We start from the raw sequence: 13,549 nt of genomic DNA on the forward strand, positions 1-13,549 counted from the left end.
ACAAATGGCTAACATAACAAATGGCTAACACATGAAAATGTGCCAAGCATCACTAATCATTAGGGAAATGCAAATCAAAACCACAATGAGCTATCACCTCACACCTGTTGGCTTGGCTATTATCAAAAAGACAAGAGAAGACAAGTGTTGGTGAGAATATGGGAAAAACGGACCCTGTGCACTATTGGTGGGAATGTAGATTGGTGCAGCCACTATGAAGAACAGTATGGAAGTTCCTTAAAAAATTAAAAATAGAGTTACCATATGATCTAGTAATTCTACTTCTGGGAATATATCTGAAGGAAACAAAATCACTGTGACAAAAAGATATCTGCATCCCCATGTTCATTGCAACGTTATTTACAATAGCCAAAACATGGAAACAGCCTCAGTGTCCATCAATGGATGAATGGATAAAGAAAATGTGGTATATATATATATATATATATATATATATATATATATATATATATATATATATACAATTTTCTTATATGTACATATACACACACACACACACACACAGGAATATCATTCAGCCATAAAAAGAAGGAAATTCTACCATTTGCAGCAACATGGATGGACCTATGAGGGAATTATGCTAAGTGAAATAAGTCAGAGAAGGACAAATACTGTATGATTTCACTTACATGTGGAATCCAAAAATAATCGAAACTCACAGGTACAGAGAACAGATTGGTGGTTGCCAGAGGCAGGAAGAGGGTGGGGCAGGTGAAATGGGTGAAGGGAGTCAAAAGGTACAGATTTACAGTTACAAGATAAGTAAGTTCTGGGGATGTAATGTATAGTACAGTGACTAAAGTTAACAATACTCCATTGTATATTTGAAAGTTGCAAAGAGAGTTATCTGAGACACCTGTGGGGGGAAGGAGCCTTGGAGCAAAATTAAGCCTCTGGCAGAAAGGGAAAGGGAAATGGATATTGGTAAGCAAGTAAATGCATCTGCAACAATAAGAATTATTTCTTTCTGTAAAACATCGGGGCTTAATGCCTTTTCTTTCCCTCCCTCCCTCCCTCCCTCATTTCCTCTCTCCCTCCCTCCTTTCCTCCCTCCTTCCTGTCCTTCATTCCTTCCTTTATTCTATTTCTTTTTGGTGGTAATGAACAAGACTTAGAAAACCATTTCACTATCTCTTAGGTTTATTGATATATTTAGGGTTCTATTTCTGAGTCAATATTGCAATTTATTATTTTCTCGAGAAGTGTCCAATTCATCTAATTTTTCAAACTTAACTTTTCAAAAGTAATCATAGCATTCCTTTATCACTAAAAACAAACAAAACAACAACAACAAACTCAACAGTACCTATGTCTCTTTCATTCCTAAACTTGTTCATTGGCTCCTTGTCTAATTTTTGTTTTGTTCAAACCATCCAAAGATTTGTCTCTGAGACATTTAAGAGCTAGATTCGAGGCTTGGTAACTCTCAGAGTTCATTAAAAAAATTCTATTTTGTAAATTTTAATTTTTGTTTCCTTTATCTTTACATGGTTTTATTTTGGTATTGTGTTTTTAACTTCTAGAGCTAAATTCTTAATTCATTTTATTTTCAATTTTTGTTCTCCATTAAATGTATTTAGGGCTATCAGTTTCCCCATACAGAAGTTCTTAATTTTGTTGTGGTGTAGGTTGTTAATTTTAAACTTTATGTGTAAGCTATTTGTATCCTGGCTAAAAAATCTTTGCCTTATTTAGGATCAAAAATATTCTCGTATGTTTTCATCTGGAAATCTTACTGTTCTACCTTTCATACTAAGAGCTATAATCCAACTAGAACTGATACTTGTATATGTTGTGAAGTGGAATCGATATCTTTTTCCCATGGCTATGCAATTGACCCAAAACCATTAGGTGAAAAGACAATGCCTTCCCCATTTCTCTTAAATCGCAAACTATATATGTGTGGGTCTATTTCTGCACTCTGTTCTGTTTCATTGACCTATTTGCACCAATACCATTGTGACTTAATTACTGTAGCATTAAAATAAGTCTTGATATCTGGTAGTGTAAGTACTTCAGCTTTGTTCTTGAAGATATTCTTTGATATTCTTGACTCCTTCCATTTCCATATCAATTTAGAAATATGCTTCTACATTTTTATAAAATTCGGCTGATTTTGATTGGAATTGCATTGAATTTGTAGGTCAAATTGGAGAAAATTGACTTTCCAATATCAAGTCTTCCAATCCATAAATACGGTATATTCATCCCTTTGTTTAGTTCTTTTTAAATTCTTCTCAATAATGTTTATAATTTTCAATGTATGTGATTTGCATATCTTTTGTTAAATTAATTCCCAAATGTTTGTTATTTTGATGTTATTGTAAATGTTTTAAAATTTTTTTGTTTGTTTTCTGCTAGAGTATGAAAATCTAATTGATTTTTGTATATTGACATTATATTCTCACTATATTCACTTGCTAATACTAAGTTTGTGAATTCTCTTGGATTATGTACATACACAGTTATGACACCTGCAAATAATGAACTGTTTCTTTTTTCCAATTATTCTATGCTTTTAATATTTTTTCTTGCTATATTCCGTTACTTAGGACATCTAGTATAATGCTGAATAGAAGTAGTGATGACAGCTATGCTTGTCATGCTTCTCACTTTCAGGACAAAGATCTCTATAATTCCCCAATTGTGTATGATGTTTTCTATAAATTTCTTGTAGATGTTTTTATCTGATGAAATACATTTTTTCCTAGTTTGCATCATTAACGTATATAAGCATGAAATTTTATTAGATGCCTTTTTGCATTTTTTGAAGTGATCACATTTTTTCTTTTTTTCCTTTTAATATAGTGAATTACATTCATTTTCAGATGTTAAACCAATCTTACCTTCCTTTAATAAACCTCAATTGGTCATTATTATTTTTTATTAGAATTTATTATTAACTTATAAGTATTTATTTTATTAATAAAAAAGATTATCCTTTTATATATCACGAGGTATATTTTTAATTTCAATTTTATTTTATTTTCTACATACAGAAGTTTCTTATTAGTTATTTTTTAAAATAAATATTAATGTATATATGTCAATCCCAATCTCCTAATTCATCACACCACCACACACACCACCTCCCACTGCCCCCGCTTTCCCCTCTTGGTGTCCATATGTTTGTTCTCTACATCTGTGTCTCTGTTTCTGCCTTGCAAACCAGTTCATCTGTACCATTTGTCTAGATTCCAAATATATGCGTTAATATATGATATTTGTTTTCTCCTACTGACTAACTTCACTCTGTATGACAGTCTCTAGGTCCATCCACATCTCTACAAATGACCCAATTTTGTTCCTTTTTATGGCAGAGTAATATTCCATTGTATATATGTGCCACATCTTCTTTATTCATTCGTCTGTTGATGGGCATTTAGGTTGCTTCCATGACCTGGCTATTGTAAATAGTGCTGCAGTGAACATTGGAGTGCATGTGTCTTTTTGAATTATGGTTTTCTCTGGGTATATGCCCAGTAGTGGGATTGCTGGGTCATATGGTAATTGTACTTTTAGTTTTTTAAGGAACCTCCATACTGTTCTCCATAGTGGCAGTATCAATTTACATTGCCACCAACCGTGCAAGGGGGTGCCCTTTTCTCCACACCCTCTCCAGCATTTGTTGTTTATAGATTTTCTGATGATGCCCATTCTAACTGGTGTGAGGTGATACCTCATTGTAGTTTTGATTTGCATTTCTCTAATAATTAGTGATGTTGAGCAGCTTTTCATGTGCTTCTTGGCCATCTGTATGTCTTCTTTGGAGGAATGTCTATTTAGGTCTTCTGCCCATTTTTGGATTGGGTTGTTTGTTTTTTTAATATTGAGCTGCATGAGCTGTTTATATGTTTTGGTGATTAATTCTTTGTCCGTTGATTTGTTTGCAAATATTTTCTACCATTCTAAGGGTTGTGTTTTCGTCTTGTTTATGGTTTCCATTACTGTGAAAAAGCTTTGAAGTTTCATTAGGTCCCATTTGTTTATTTTTGCTTTTATTTCCGTCACTCTAGGAGGTTGGTCAAAAAAGATCTTGCTGTGATTTATGTCAGAGAGTGTTCTTCCTATGTTTTCCTCTAAGAGTTTTATAGTGTCTGGTCATACATTTAGGCCTCTAATCTATTTTGAGTTTATTTTTGTATTTGGTGTTAGGGAGTGTTCTAATTACATTCTTTTACAAGTAGCAGTCCAGTTTTCCCAGCACCACTTATTGAAGAGACTGTCTTTTCTCCACTGTATATCCTTGCATCTTTTGTCATAGATTAGTTGACCATAGGTGGGTGGGTTTATCTCTGGGCTTTCTACCCTGTTCCATTGATCTACATTTCTTTTTTTGTGCCAGTACCATATGTTTTGATGAGTGCCACTTTGTAGTATAGTCTGAAGTCAGGGAGCCTGATTCCTCCAGCTCCGTGTTTTTCCCTCAAGATTGCTTTGGCTATTCGGGGTCTTTTGTGTCTCCATACAAATTTTAAGATTTTTTTGTTCTAGTTCTGTCAAAATGTCAGGGGTAATTTGATAGGGATTGCACTGAATCTGTAGATTGCTTCGGGTAGTATAGTCATTTTCACAATATTGATTCTTCCAATCCAAGAACATGTTATATCTCTCCATCTGTTTTTGTGTCATCTTTGTTTCTTTCATCAGTGTCTTACAGTTTTCTGAGTACAGGTCTTTTACCTCCTTAGGTAGGTTTATTCCTAGGTATTTTATTCTTTTTGTTGCAATGGTAAATGGGAGTGTTTCCTTAATTTCTCTTTCTGATCTTCTGTTGTTAGTGTATAGGAATGCAAAAGATTTCTGTGCATTAATTTTGTATCCTGAAACTTTACCAAATTCATTGATTAGCTCTAGTAGTTTTCTGGTGGCATCTTTAGGATTCTCTATGTATAGTAGCATATCATCTGCAAACAGTGACTGTTTTACTTCTTCTTTTCCAATTTGTATTCCTTTTATTTCTTTTTCTTCTCTGATTGCTGTGGCTAGGACTTCCAAAGCTATGTTGCATCAGAGTGGCGAGAGTGGACATCCTTGTCTTGTTCCTGATCTAGAGGAAATGCTTTCAGCTTTTCGCCATTGAGAATGATGTTTGCTCTGGGTTTGTCATATATGGCCTTTATTATGTTGAGGTAGGTAGGTTCCCTCTATGCCCACTTTCTGGATAGTTTTTATCATAAATGGGTGTTTTGTCAAAACTTTTTGTCAAAAGCTTTTTCTGCATCTATTGAGATGATTGTATGGTTTTTATTTTTCAATTTGTTAATATGGTGTATCACATTGATTGATTCGCGTATATTGAAGAATCCTTGCATCCCTGGGATAAATCCCACTTGATCATGATGTATGATTTTTTTAATGTGTTGTTGGATTCTGTTTGTTAGTATTTTGTTGAGGATTTTTGCATCTGTATTCATCAGTGATATTGGCCTGTAATTTTCTTTTTTTGTAGTATCTCTGTCTGGTTTTGGTATCAGGGTGATGGTAGCCTCGTAGAATGAGTTTGGGAATGTTCCTTCCTCTGAAATTTTTTGACTGAGTTTGAGAGGGATGGGTGTTAGCTCTTCTCTAAAAGTTTGATAGAATCCACCTGTGAAGCCCCCGACCCTGGACTTTTGTTTGTTGGAAGATTTTTAATCACAGTTTCAATTTCATTACTTGTGATTGGTCTGTTCATATTTTCTATTTCTTCTTGGTTCAGTCTTGGAAGGTTATACCTTTCTAAGAATTTGTCCATTTCTTCCAGGTTGTCCATTTAATTGGCATAGAGTTGCTTATAGTAGTCTTTTATGATGCTTTTTATTTCTGCGGTGTCTGTTGTAACTTCTCCTTTTTCATTTCTAATTTTATTGATTTTAGTCCTCTCCCTCTTTTTATTGATGAGTCTGGCTAAAGGTTTATCAATTTTGTTCATCTTCTCAAAGAACCAGCTTTTAGTTTTATTGATCTTTGCTATTGTTTTCTTTGTTTCTATTTCATTTATTTCTGCTCTGATCTTTATGATTTCTTTCCTTCTGCTAACTTTGGGTTTTGTTTGTTTTTCTTTCTCAAGTTACTTTAGGTGTAAGATTAGCTTGTTTATTTGAGATGTTTCTTTTTTCTTATGGTAGGATTGTATTACTATAAACTTCCTCTTAGAACTGCTTTTGCTGCATCCTATAGGTTTTGGATCATCGTGTTCTCGTTGTCATTTGTCTTTAGGTATTTTTTGATTTCCTCTTTGATTTCTTCAGTGATCTCTTGGTTATTTAGTAACGTATTGTTTAGCCTCCATGTGTTTGTGTTTTTTACTTTACTTTTTTTTCCCTGTAATTGATTTCTAATCTCATAGCATTGTGGCGGGAAAAGATGCTTGATATGATTTCAATTTTCTTAAATTTACTGAGGCTTGATTTGTGACCCAAGATGTGATCTATACTGGAGAATGTTCTGTGTGCACTTGAGAAGAAAGTGTAGTCTGCTGTTTTTGGATGGAATGTCCTATAAATATCAATTAAATCTATCAGGTCTATTGTGTCATTTAAAGCTTTTGTTTCCTTATTAATTTTCTGTCTGGATGATCTGTCCATTGATGTAAGTGAGGTGTTAACGTCCCCCACTATTATTGTGTTACTGTTGATTTCCTCTTTTATAGCTCTTAACATTTGCCTTATGTATTGAGGTGCTCCTATGTTGGGTGCATATATATTTATAATTTTATAATATATTTTTATAATATAATTATATATAAATATAATTTATAATATAATTTTATAATATATCTTCTTGGATTGATCCCTTGAACATTATGTAATGTCCTTCCTTGCCTCTTATAACATTCTTTATTTTAAAGTCTATTTGATATGAGTATTGCTACTCCAGCTTTCTTTTGATTTGCATTTGCAGGGAATACGTTTTTCCATCCCCTCATTTTCAGTCTGTATGTGGCTGTAAGTCTGACTTGGGTCTCTTGTAGACAACGTATATATGGGTCTTGTTTATGTATCCATGCAGCGAACCTGTGTCTCTTGGTTGGAGCACTTAATCCATTCGCATTTAAGGTAATTATTGATATGTATGTTCCTATTACCATTTTCTTAATTGGTTTGGGTTGCTTTTTGTAGATCCTTTTCTTCTCTTGCGTTTCCCACTTAGAGAAGTTCCTTTAGCATTTGTTGTAGAGCAGGTTTGGTGGTGCTGAATTCTCTTAGCTTTTGCTTGTCTGTAAAGCTTCATCGAATCTGAATGACATCCTTGCCAGATAGAGTAATCTTGTTTGTAGGTTATTCCGTTTCATCACTTTAATATATCATGCCACTCCCTTTTGGCTTGTTGAGTTTCTGCTGAGAAATCAGCTGTTAACCTTATGCAAGTTCCCTTGTATGTTATTTGTCATTTTTCCCTTGCTGCTTTTAATAATTTTTCTTTGTCTTTAATTTTTGCCAGTGTGATTACTATGTGTCTTGGCATGTTTCTCCTTGGGTTTGTCCTGCCTTGGACTCTCTATGCTTCTTGGACTTGGGTGGCTATTTCCTTTCCCATATTAGGGAATTTTCGACTATAATCTCTTCAAATATTTTCTCAGATCCTTTCTCTCTTCTCCTTCTGGGACCCCTATAATGTGAATGTTGGTGTGTTTAATGTTGTCCCAGAGGTCTCTTAGGCTGTCTTCATTTCTTTTCATTCTTTTTTCTTTATTCTGTTCTGTGGCAGTGATTTCCACCATTCTGTCTTCCAGGTCACTTATCCGGTCTTCTGCCTCAGTTATTCTGCTATTGATTCCTTGTAGTGTCTTTTTCATTTCAGTTATTTTATTGTTCATCTCTGTTTGTTTGTTCTTTAATTCTTCTAGGTCTTTGTTAAATATTTCTTGCATCTTCTCGATCTTTGCCTCCATTCTTTTTCCAAGGTCCCTGATCATCTTCACTATCATTATTCTGAATTCTTTTTCTGGAAGGTTGCCTATCTCCACTTGATTTAGTTGTTTTTCTGGGATTTTATCTTGTTCCTTCATCTGGTACATAGTCCTCTGCCTTTTCATTTTGTCTGCCTTTCTGTGAATATGGTTTTCATTTATAGGCTGCAGGATTGTAGTTCTCCTTGTTTCTGCTCTCTGCCTTCTGGTGGATGAGGCTATCTAAGAGGCTTGTGCAAGCTTCCTGATGGGAGAGACTGGTAGTGGGTAGAGCTGGGTGTTGCTCTGGTGGGCAGAGCTCAGTAAAACTATAATCCACTTGTCTGCTGATGGGTGGTGCTGGGTTTCCTCCCTGTTGGTTGTTTGGCCTGAGGTGACCCAGCACTGGAGGCTACAGCTCTTTGGTGTGACTAATGGTGGACTCCGGGAGGATTCACGCCAAGGAATACTTCCCAGAACTTCTGCTGCCAGTGTTCTTGTCCCCGTGGTGAGCCACAGCCATCCCCTGCCTCTGCAGGAGAACCTCCAACACCAGCAGGTAGGTTTGGTTCAGTTTCCTATGGGGTCACTGCTCCTTCTACCTGGGTCCTGATGTGTACACTACTTTTTGTGTGCCCTCCAAGAGTGGAGTCTCTGTTTCCCCCAGTCCTGTCGAAGTCCTGCACTTAAATCCCGCTAGCCTTCAAAGTCTGATTCTCTGGGAATTCCTCCTCCCATTGCTGGACCCCCAGGTTGGGAAGCCTGACGTGGGACTCAGAACCTTCACTCCAGTGGGTGGACTTCTGTGGTATAATTATTCTCCAGTTTGTGAGTCACCCACCCAGCGGTTATGGGATTTGATTTTATTGTGATTGTGCCCCTCCTACCATCTCACTGTGGCTTCTCCTTTGTCTTTGGATGTTGGGTATCTTTTTTGGTGAGTTCCAGTGTCTTCCTGTCAGTGACTGTTCAGCAGTTAGTTGTGATTCTGATGCTCTCTCAAGAGGGAGTTGGCACACGTCCTTCTACTCTGCCATCTTGAACCTCTGTTGTTCCCTTTCCCAATGATTTTAAGTTATTTTATTTATGATTCTTTTTCGGTGTTTGTTTCCAGGAGAGGTTTTTGTTTTGGGGGTTGTTTTTTCCTGTAACGTCTTTTTTGGGTCTTGGTATTAATTTTACACTAGGTTTATAAAACAAATTGAGAAGTATTTCCTCTGTTCTTACTTTCTGTAACAGTTTGTGTGAGATTGCTATTACTTGACTAATCAGATGTTTTATTCCCTTATGTGTCAGTTTTGTTTCAAGGAATTTGTCTATTTCAACTAGCTTTTTGAAAGTTATTGGCGTAGATTTTTTATGGTATTGTCTTATTTCTTCATTGTGTGGAGAATCTGTAGCAAGTCTTCTTTCTCATTCCTAATTTTGATTATTTGTCCCTACTCTTTTTTTTCCTTAATCAGTCGTGTTGGAGGTCTATCAATTTTATGAGACTTTTCACAGAAATACCCTTTGGCTTTATAAACCACTTTAAAGTAGATTCATTCTCATATCATTAATGTTTGCTCTTATCTTTATTGTTACCATCTCTCTACTTTCTCCGGATTCAATGTTATTCTTCTTCTAACCTTTTTTTATATAAATTTATTTACTTATTTATTTATTTTTGGCTGCATGGGGTCTTCATTGCTGCACCCAGGCTTTCTCTAGTTGCGGCGAGTGGGGGCTACACTTTGTTGCAGTGCGTGGGCTTCTCATTGCGGTGGCTTCTCTTGTTGCGAAGCATGGGCTCTAGGTGCACATGCTTCAGTAGTTGTGGCAGGCAGGCTCAGTAGTTGTGGCTTGCAGGCTCTAGAGTGCACGCTCAGTAGTTGTGGCGCATGGGCTTAGTTGCTCCGTGGCATGTGGGATCTGCCTGGACCAGCGATCGAACATTGGCATTGCCAATGCCAATCCCCTGCATTGGCAGGTGGATTCTTAACCACTGCACCACCAGGGAAGTCCTTTTCTAACTTTTGGGGATGGCTGTTTAGACCAGTGATTTTCATCCAATTTTTCCATAACATATGCTTTTAACTCTGTAAATTTCTCTCAAAGTATGCTTTAGATTTTTTTCCACAGAGTTTGATATGAAGTCTTTTTCTTCATCATTCAGTTAAGTGGTATTGTAATTTCCATACTGATATATATGATATAGTGATATAGTGACTTATAGAATATTAGAAGTGTAGCATCCAAGTATGTGGGAATTTTCAAGTAATCTCATCATTTTATACCTTAATTCTACTATAGTCAAATAACATTATATTATTTTAATGTTTTGAAATTTGTTAAAACTTAATTTGTGGCTCAGAATGTAGGAAATTTTGGAAGACTATGATATGTAGTCTTCTGATGTTGAGCACAATGTTCTACATATGTCAATTAGGTCATATTTATTAATGGTTTCATGCAAAATTATAGCCTTACTGATTTTTGTCTGCTTATTCTGTTAGTTACCACAAGAGACCTGGTAAAACTACCTCTATGACTGTACTTTTGTCTATACTTTTTCTGTTTCTTGTCAATTGTTGAATTATATATTTTGAGGTTAGGTGGTTAGGTACACTCACATTTAGAATCATTACCTCTTCTAATGACTTGACCTCTTTATCATTGTGAAACTATTTTCTTTCAGCATTTTGAAGATACTACTTCATTGTCTTCTGGCTTCCATTTATTCTGTTGAGAATTCAGCTTTCAGTCTTATTTTTGTTCCTTAGAAGGTAATGTGTCTTTTTTCTTTGCCTGCTTTCAAGTGTTTTCTCTTTGTTTTTGGTTTTCATCAGTTTGACTCTGATATAATTAATAACTTTCTTCTGCTTGAGGTTCCTGGTGCTTCATGGATCTGTAGCTTGATATCCATCATCAGTTTTGGAAGATTTTCTCATTTATTACCTCTTCAGATATAGCTTCTATCTTATTCTCTTTTTCTGGAACTACAATTATACCTTTATCTCAAATGTCTAATTTCCATTTTCTTTTTATCTGTCAGTTTGCTAATTCTCTGAATAGGTGTATATAATCCAGAAGTCAGCAGATTATGCCCAGCAAGCTGACCAACTGTCTTTGTAAATGGAGTTTACAGCTACCCTCATTTATTTATATATTACTTGTGGCTGCTTTTACACCACACCAGCTTTTACACCACACCAGAGTTGAATAATTGCAACTGAGATAACATGGCCTGAAAACTCACTTTTACTATCTGGTTCTTTAAGATAATATTTGCTGAACCCCAGTCTAGTCTACTAAGTCTATTCATTGAGAGATTTATTTAAATTATTTTGCTTTTTATTTGTACAATCACATTTTATTTTTGTTATAGTTTCTTTGTTTCTGGTGAAATTCTCCATCTTGTCATTTAATTTCTTGAACATTTTAGTCACAGTATCTTTGTCTAAGTTTTCTTAAAAACAGAGCCTGAGGCGAAAGCTATGTGCTAACACATGATTTTTGACCATGGGAATAGAATGAGGTGTTGCTAGGCCCTCAAGCCGGGAAATAAGACATGAAGCCAAGGCCAGAGTTACAGGAAATGGTAGTGGTATACTTACACTTTTAAGTTTCTATCAGTTAATGCCCATATCTGGATTTCCTATTTTTCTGATTATATATCTATTTTCCCACCTTTTCAGTTGGTGTTAAATTTTATCTTTGTTGTATATCTAGGGTTAAAATTTTGCTGCATATAGTAGAGGAAAGATTATAGATACCATTTGAGACTGGATTAATTATTGCTTCTAGAAGACAGATTAGCAGCTAATCACCTTCATCCAAGGGACTGAAATAATTTGAATCTGGGCATCATTCCCTTTGAAAACTGGAATATTTCCAGTATATTTTTTTGGCTGCATTGGGTCTTCTTTGCCGCACGCAGCCTTTCTCTAGTTGTGGTGAGTGGGGGCTACTCTTTGTTGCAGTGTGCGGGCTTCTCACTGCAGTAGCTTATCTTGTGGCAGAGCACAGGCTCTAGGCATGCAGGCTTCAGTAGTTGCAGCATGTGGACCCAGTAGTTGCTGCACACGGGCCGTAGAGCACGTGGGCTTCAGTAGTTGTGGTGCACGGGCTCAGTAGTTGTGGCTCATGGGCTCTAGAGCACAGGCTCAGTAGTTATGGTGTACAGGCTTAGTTGCTCTGTGGCAAATGGGATCTTCCCAGACCAGGGCTTGAACCCGTGTCTCCTGCATTGGCAGGCAGATTCTTAACCGCTGTGCCACCAGGGAAGTCCTTTCCAGTCTACTCTTATTCCTAGGATACAGCTTTCTGGGGTCCCAGCTGGGAGCCTGGGCTGTTTACCAACATTCCTCACCTTGGTGGGCCTGGAGCTCCAGGTTTTGCTGCCTCAGCCACTTGAGTCTGATGACAGGCCTGCTCAGCTTCTCAGCTGCTCAGTTACCACTTGTAAAATGGAAAATGTCTTGAGCAGAAAGGTGGTACTAAAGGTGGTACCAAATGTTATGCTCACATGTCTGGGCTTCCTTTGTGTCTGGGATATTGGCCTTGCACATCCTCACTACCACGGTTGTTTTCTGATGCCTTCAAGTACATTAAAAAGTATCTTATGCAGTACTTTTACTTATTCTCAGTGGGAGGATTCATCAGAAACAAACCCGTTCTTCCATAGCCAGAAGCAAAACTACTTAGAAGTCTTTTCTGTGCTATCCTCATCCCATCACTGTAACCCTGCCCCTCCCTCCCTCCACACACATCTCGTGTCTGGAATTTTTCACCATTTTATAATTTTACAATTTCTTTTTACTATTTTATAATTAAATACATCAAAGTTTTCTTTTTTGGTCAACCCTTATTTAGATTTACTAATAAGTTTTACTGATTTATTTCATCATTACTGCTTCTTGCATCTCACTACTTTCTTGTGGATTTATATTACTTCTTTTTCAGTATATCCTTTCATAGTTTTTTCTTTTTCCTAGTGAGAGCTTCTGAGTGATAAAGTTTCTGTCATTTTGTGTCTGAGAAAAACTTTATTTCACTGATTACTGATTGATAATTTGATCATAGATTGTTTATAAGTTGACAGTTGATTAGCAATGAATAATTTGGTTGTAGAATTCTAGATTAAAAAACTATTGTCCCGCATCACTTTGAAGGTATGCTTTTCTTTTCTTGCATCCATTATTGTCTGTGAGAAGTCTGATGCCATTCTGATTCTCACTCCTTTGTAGGGAATCATTTTTTTTCTTTCTGATAACTTTCAGAATTTCTCTTTATCCTTGTTGTTGTATTTTTTACAATGTCTGCTCAGAACTTTATGAATATTTTTAGACTGAGTGCTTCTGTTTTTCTTAAGGTCTAGGAAATTCTCAACAATGATGCAATCAAATATCACCTTTTCATTATTTTTTCTATTCTTTCTCTTGAACTCCATGTGATGCTGGCATTTCTGGATCTATCTCCCACAGCTTAACCTTTGTTTTCCCTCTCTTTTTCTTTTTGTGTTGTGTTCTGGGACTTTTCCTCAATTCACTCATTTGTTCAATCAGGAGGGAAGGAAAAAAAACGTAGGGAGAGGACTTGCTGCCTGAGTAAAATAACCTGAAAGTAAACTTACCTGTGTCTATAACTGCTTGCTCACTCTCAGTGGTACCCCTC

At 36.2% G+C, this 13,549-nt stretch overlaps 1 protein-coding gene across 1 annotated transcript in view; it reads left to right on the forward strand.

The window, feature by feature from the left end:
• Nucleotides 1-13,549, forward strand: part of ADAMTSL3 (ADAMTS like 3) — a gene marked incomplete at its 3' end in the record, with an annotated part of 370,362 nt that overhangs the window by 199,741 nt on the left and 157,072 nt on the right. The window lies entirely within an intron of this gene.

Source organism: Grampus griseus, assembly GCF_964374135.1.
Source record: "Grampus griseus genome assembly, chromosome: 2".
Classification (NCBI taxonomy): Eukaryota; Metazoa; Chordata; class Mammalia; order Artiodactyla; family Delphinidae; genus Grampus; species Grampus griseus.